Below are 7,516 nucleotides of genomic sequence, written 5' to 3' on the forward strand. Positions count from 1 at the left end.
ACAGCACTACCATCTACGTAGGGCCATTTTCTCATGTACGTCATCCCCTCATTCTCTAAAGCGCGCGCCCGCAAGAGGAAGGGCAAGCAGCGTTCACCTTGAAATTTGACCCATTTCTGCGGCGCGTACCGTTGCAAATTTTGGCAGGCGTGATCGTGAACGCCAATTGTATGCATTGCGCTCGTTAGCTCAAAATTGTCAAACCTGGTGAGGGGCCCTTTAAAGGGGACCATGAGTAGATGCGAAGCCGGAGCACTTGCACGATCGCGTTCCGTTGGCGTTCGTTGGGCATGTTACCGAGCTCGCGTCGTGGAACACGAAGAGCGACGCTACGCGCGTCGTATCTTCCATCTAGCCTAGCCGTTAATTCTCACAGGGCGAGCGGGGAACGCGGTCGACAGGCGGGCGAGAGGGGGCAGCGTAGGAGAGGAGAGAGAAGGGGAGGGGACGCGCATGCGCTCGAGCTCATTGCGGCGTTGCGCAGGAGAGAATTTCGGCATGTCTAGCCCGCGTTTCAGAGGAATAGTGGAAAGGGAGAGGGGACGTGTTGAGGGTAATGGAAGAGGGGAGAGGAGAGGGTGAGTGGAGAGGGCAAATGGGAGAGGGTAGATGACAAGGAGAATGTGAGGGGGAGTGGAGAGGAGGTGTGTGGAGAGGGTATGCGCATGCGCAGTAAGGGTGGTCACGCCGCGCACCACTACCGGATTGAGCTCCGCCTTAAGATACTTCGCATCTAATAGCTGCGCCGCCATGGCTACGACGTCACCCCTCTCGAATGCGCAGAGCAGCAGCGGCGAGTCGCGCGCGCATGCGCAGCACGGCTCATGATGACCCCCGCGAAACCTGCTCTGGCTAGGCAAGTGTAGCTAACGCTACAAAAACGATTACGATACTCTGTAATGCGAAATTCGAGCACTGCTGCACGCGTGTTTTTATTTCGCGATATAGCGAGACAAAAGAAAAATGGGAATATCCGTCGGCGGCACGCGCTGCTGGGTCCCCTCACCTGCGCCAATGAGCCTCTGGCTACAAACGTCGCACATCTGGCGCACCTCTGGCTCCAGACGTCGGCTTCGCCCAGCCCCTGCTCGGGCGCGTTTAGCAGCTGCGGCGGACGAAGCGCTTTCACCGGCTGCGTCACTCATTGTTCAGAAAGAACTGACGAAAATGTGGTCTGTGGATCGAGCGCGTCGTCTTTTGTACATAACTTGTCGAAGGTGCCAGAGTAATTGTGAGGCTTCCGCTAAGTACTGCAACGTTCCCGTCGCCTATGTAATCAGATTACAAATTCCCTCACGCTATCTCGTAGTTTCCTGCGGTACTCTGGCCTCCTCACCCTTTCACATCTAGCTGTGCTCGCTCGCTCGGTTACGCAAGGGACGGCGAGGATTGAGCAACGGGCGCCGTAGAGTTGCGTTCTAAATCATTTTTATCCCTTCTCAAAAGAAACTACGCAAAAGGCAGAGGGGGCAGGAAGAATTTGAAGCGCCTGTCCCTTCGTCTTTGGGGCTCTGCTTCTGTGAGCGTGCTTCAGCGCTCCAATATGTGAGTTAGGAAAACACCAGCTTCAGCTTACACGGCCACACGCCCTGTGAAGTGCTCAGTGACGTTTATAGGCCTCCTCCACCTTCTCAACCCGCTCCAAAATGTCCTCTTGAATGTCGGGCCTGCGACGCAAGACATTCTTTTACTGCTTCAGTTGCAATCTGAATCCAGTAAACGGAACTTTTGATCGAGTTCTGTGATCTGGCCGCCGCAGTCGAGCAAAGGGTGAGAAATACGCGCACAACCTCGTCGTCATGGCAGCACGAACATGGGGGTTGCGCAATCCCCAAAAGGGTGACGCCATCAAGTTAGACGTGCAGTGCTATGAGATATCTATATACAGCCTTGTTTTGTGATAGACTGAAACGACGGGAACGGTGTACGTTCAGAGGCACTCAAAGGGTCTGTTATGCATTCGCCTAATACGACTCAAATGCGAAAGCTATCATATTGTTTTTGTGCTCACTCGATGTACTGATCCTCCCCCGACATCCTCCGAAAGCTTTCTTCACCTGACGTGTTTTTGCGCTGCCTCTGTGGTCGGCCCACTTTTCATTCAACATGCGGCGATGTCACGTGATGACGTCTTCACGTGGTGATAATTTTTGACATCACTCGTGTTGACGCCGGCGGCGCCAACGGTGAATTTTCGCGCTTGTTGCATATAAGCCTTCTGCCTTACAATACAGACGTTTTAAGCACTATACGAAAGAGCGGTGAGGTGCCCCTAATGATTACATATGTAGACCTTAAATACTCTCTGTTAAGAAAAAAAAGACATGGTTGATCGCTCTGTCATATGAATCGGTATAACACGAAAGTTAAACGTGTCTTTACAGAAGTAGTTTGATGTTTACTGTACATCGAATACTTTGATGTTCACTGTGCATCGATATAAGAGAGCTTGCACAATGCCTTTTGGAGGTTGGCAGCTATAGCACCGTTTAACTTGGACGCACCCACGTTGATGCTTGGTGGCACATGTCCATCCCGATGACTAACTTCAATGATCAATGCTTAAACGAACCTTTGTGGGGGCTGTAGTAGTTAACGGTGAGAGCATCATCAGGGAACGTGCTGGACAGCCAGAAGAGCGTCTGTGACTGGACACAGAACGTGGGCTTAGGTCACCATCCCGCCACATGTTAAAGAGTTATTGAACGCCACGGCGGGACTAGAGGGAACCTCAACACGCGTTGTGTCTACCCTCTAGCCCGGTCGTGACTTTCCTCGGGGCGAGCGTGTGCGGGGAACGTGGTATTCAGCCAGGCGAGACAGGTGCACGTCGCAGGGCTATTTTTAATATGGATGGATGCTATGAGCGAGGCCGAGGATTGGGTAAGGTCGCCGCCTCGCGATGTGTTAAGCAGTTGACAGAATTGAACTTCTCATATGCGGCATATGAATGACATATGCGGAAAGCCGCATATGCCATTCGAATCTTGCTAAATGTTCGCCCCTTTTTTTCGTTTTGAAGTATTGTTGTCATTTTAGTACGCTTTCTTTCACAGCAACATAATCTATTGCATTTCATCATGGGGAAATACGTATGCCACTCATTTTTCAGCCATCCAACATCTTCAAAACCAAGCTTTCAGAATAATAACGTTTAGTGGCCTCATGTCCAATGCATCATCCTAACACTGTTCACATGGAATTCTGTCAGTTCAGAAGCTGGCCAAATATTTTCTCGGCATTCTTATCTACAAATATGTGAATGGAAAACTTCCCATTCCTTTACTACACTCGTCAGTTTCCTCAGGGGTCATCGACTCGTTTTGCAAAGGCTAACAACTTCCTTTTACCCAAACCCAGGTCTAATTATGGCAAACTTAGCAGAAAATTTTCGTCTGCATCCCTGTGGAATTATTTACCTTTGGAGATCAAAAATAGATACCTCGAAATGTTTATAAAAGGCTTGCGTTCGCACCTATTAAATTCATAATGCTTGATATTATATAGAGTGAATGTTATTGCATTTTTGTTTTAGTTTTTTCGTGCTGATCTGCACATTTTCTATAACTTATGTTCGCTTTTTCGTGCTTATCTGTACATTTTGTATATCTTAATTTTTCTATCCTTACTGTCATAATGCTTGATATTATATAGAGTGAATGTTATTGCATTTTTGTGTTAGTTTTTTCGTGCTTATCTGCACATTTTGTATAACTTATGTTCGCTATTTCGTGCTTATCTGTACATTTTGTATATCTTAATTTTTCTATCCTTACCACTGTTTACTATTGCGTTGTATCCCTGATGTATGATTTTATAGGAGGTCTCACTCACAGTCTCGCGACTTTGAGACCTCCTTCTGTATTTGTACATAATACATGCAAATAAAGAAATAAAGAAACGCGCCGAATGGGATGGACGCGTAGCAAGGGCACGTTGCAGGAGCGAATCGCGGAAGTCACGGTCATAATGCATTACTTCGCTTCACCGCTCCCAGAAGGCGACACCACGTCGCCGACCAAGAGCACTGTGAGAGGAAAGTGAGATTTTAAAAGGCGTGTTTGTAAAGCCTCCAGAGTGTGTTACCATGGCACAGTAGATAGCGTGCCCGTCATCTGTTGTCACGGGCCAAGATGTCGTGGGCGCGACTCCCATTGATGGAACATTTTTAAAGACGATAATTCTTTCTTGGTATACTTCAACGCAGAAATTTCGGTCTGTCTGTCTTTCTGTCTGTCTGCCTGCCTGCCGCACGATTCATCGACTCGGCCGAAGTCTAAGCACTTGCTGAACGCCCAGCCATCTTAAACTGGTAGCTGCGTTCATGCTTGTGAACATTGTCGATAAAAAAGCAAATATTAAGCATATCTGAAGCGCAACATCAATACGCAATTTTTAAGTGGCGTGTTCCTTTACTAGAAAATACACAGATAATTCTAAAGACCCTAATGTTTCTTAGGCTGCGCTGAAAATGCGACTCTATGCACGAAAAAGCCCTCTGTCGACGATACGGTTCTGGCACCTGGCAGTGGTCCTGGGTTCTGCACAAGCTCATGTTTCGCGATGCCACTTTCAGATGGCGTCCATATCTCACGCAGCGCCTCCTCTGGTTTTTTCAAGCAAACGTCTATTGCATTTATCATGTCAGGACGGAAATGGTACGAGAACAGCATCATGGGTGGCCGTGGATGAGACCAGGGCTCATGTGGTACGGCGGGCAGAAGACTGCCGTCTTTCGACGACATTTGCAGCGAAGCACGCAGATACGCGGCCACTTGTTTTCTTTACCATCTGATCGTGACGCATTTCTGGCCGTGACGGAAATGCGTCACTAGTCTTGTTGGGCCCCGGCATAGGACACCTTTGCGTCAAAATTTGTTTCGAAATATAGTTGATACTCAGCAGCTCTATATGAAAGTAACTACGGGCCAGCATAGCGAACACCGTGATTTAACGGCGGTTGTCAACGAAGTGAAGGTGCGCACAGCGAAGGCATGTTATCGTAAAAAGCCTCCGTGCCTGTTCTGGTTAGAGCCCTGAGATTTCCAGTATTTCTAGTTTGCTTTTGGTGTCAAGTCAAAGTAAAGCTTTAGAACGAATTTGCCTTATCTTTGCTTCATATTCTTTAGGCAAACTGCGTCGCCTTTGCACAAAATGCGCTATCTGATTGCGTAGGCTCTCAAAGATTTGAAGAAACAGAGCAGTCGAGTTGAAGGTACACCCCTTCCGCCACGGGCGCTTGCGTTGGTTTGCTCTATACAGTTTTACGCCCAAAGCGACTCGGACTAAAAGAGACACCGTAGTAGAGGGTTCCGGATAATAGAGAGTAATAGCTAAGCGCCTCAGCGGGCCAGCAGGCCCGGCGGACGAGCGGAGACGCCAACTGCGCATGTGCGGCACGCTGGGACAGTCAGCGTTTTTACGGAGCGGACCGCTCGGCCGCTGGTATCCTCTGCTCAGCGGAGCGTGGCCAGCGGACCAGCGGTTTCGCGAGACAAGAGGGCGACCTCCAACACGAGCGGCAGCGGCATGTTGGCGGCGAGACCCGCCAACGCAGCGCTCGCTCTGCTCCAGGCGAAATGTCCCGGCGCTGCTTTTCAACATAAGAAGACCTCTGAAGGCGAGGCCGTTTGGAGATGACCTAAAGTGGATTCAAATCATCGAAAACTCGTGTTATCTTTTGATTCGAAATAGGAGACAAGAAGACACAAGAAACTTGAGAAAGTACATGCTACTTTGACATCTTTTCCGTACAGATTACATTTGATCGCGTGTTCACAGACGTGCAGATAACTGCATACATTTCGCGTTTTTCTCAAGCGCGTCTTGTCGAGACGCGGTCAGCTTGGCTGCAAAACGAAGGCGAAACCAAGTGGACGCACCTTCACGCTACGCTCAACTGACTCCACAGCGGAACGCGAGGTGCGTTCTACGTTCAACGAGCGGGGCGACGCTAAGCCGCTTAGCTATTACTCTTCATTTCGTCTCGCGCTCCGCTGCCCTCTCCGCTCCTTCGTTGGGCCCGCTGGCCCACCGAGCCGCTTAGCTATTACTCACTAATTTCAACTGCCTTGGTTTCTGGAACGTCCATTGAAGTCGCACAATGAATGCCTCTAGCTTTTAGTTCCTACCGAAAAGCAGCTTGCGTGGCTGGAGTTCAACTCACGGATTTCGGGTCAGCAGCCTGGTGCCATAACCACTGAGCCACCACAGCCGCACAGAAAAAAAAAATTCACAGCATATCCACGGGTGAATGATGAAGAGCTTGGGCAAAGCTCCTGAAGCAATCATGGTTACACCGTGAAATCTTCAGTGAAGCAATCATGGTTACACCGTGAAATCTTCAGTGGTTTCGCCCAGCAGTATTCAAAGCGATAGCCCAGTACGTCATCAAAGACGTGAAAACACTGTATATATTTATACAAGAAATTTTATAATTCGTAAGTGGTAGGTGGACGTGGCTTCCGTTCCCCCTTCATTATTCGTTTATTAGTACCACAAGGGTCCCGAGGGACATTACATGAGGGGTGGGCAAGAAAACATGATAGATAAAAAGAAAGCAAAAAGCAAAAACAGCACCAACAACACAAAAAAAGAAAAAAAACAAAAACTGCAGTAGATCACATTTACACGGATAAAATATGGCTTTTTACAGCAGTTTTAAATAGGGCAAACTGAGATGACATGGCGATGTGGGCGGGAAGGTCGTTCCAGTCTTGCGCAGTCTGCAGGAAAAATGACTTCTGGAAGGTCTTTGTTTTAGAACGTACAGGATAGACGGCGTTGGGGTGAGAATGACGCGATGTCCGATGTGCAGGTCTGATGAATGCATTGCCCGGTGGCAAGGAATGGAAGAACTTATGATACAGGCACAAACGTGAAACTTTACGGCGAGTGGCAAGATGAGGAAGGTTAACTTGAGATTTGCTGACACACTTATGTTAGTCGACTAATTCGCGATAATGAATCTGGAAGCACGGTGCTGGATGGATTCGAGCATAGTAGGAAGGTTAGCTTGATGAGGATCAAAAGCGGCATTAGCTTACTCAAGTTTATGCCTTACGAGTGTTTTATAAGCTATTAGTTTAGTAGAAGAAGGTGCCGAGGCAAGGTTGCGACGAAGGTATCCGAGAACTCAATTAGCAGAGTTAGTAATGCTAATGATGTGTTGTGACCATGTTAAATCAGATGAGATATGAACACCTAAGTATTTGGTATTGTTAGCAGAGGCTACGGTGTAATTGTGTAGAATGTAAGGGTTAGCGATGTAGTCTTTATGTCGATGAAAAGTCAATACAAATGTTTTGTTAATATTTAGGGACATTAACCAGTCTTTACACCATTCCTGTATAGTGTTAAGATCTGTCTGTAAAGCGGAAGAATGTAAGATATTAGTTACAGGGTGATACAGCACGCAATCATCAACGAATAATCTAATATTAGAGTTGATGTTACATGGCAAGTCGTTAATGTAAATTGAAAAGAGGAGGTGGCCTCTTTATGACGGCTTTATGGC

The 7,516-nt window shown here is 47.9% G+C and overlaps 1 long non-coding RNA gene across 1 annotated transcript; it reads left to right on the forward strand.

Annotated features, from left to right (window-relative positions):
* The first annotated feature begins 3,270 nt into the window (after nt 1-3,270).
* Nucleotides 3,271-3,883, forward strand: LOC125759714 (uncharacterized). The gene is made up of 2 exons (XR_007417344.1): nt 3,271-3,534; nt 3,683-3,883. It is a non-coding gene; the product is annotated as an uncharacterized LOC125759714 (long non-coding RNA).
* Nucleotides 3,884-7,516: the final 3,633 nt, after the last annotated feature.

This window comes from Rhipicephalus sanguineus, chromosome 8, assembly GCF_013339695.2.
Source record: "Rhipicephalus sanguineus isolate Rsan-2018 chromosome 8, BIME_Rsan_1.4, whole genome shotgun sequence".
Taxonomy (NCBI): domain Eukaryota; kingdom Metazoa; phylum Arthropoda; class Arachnida; order Ixodida; family Ixodidae; genus Rhipicephalus; species Rhipicephalus sanguineus.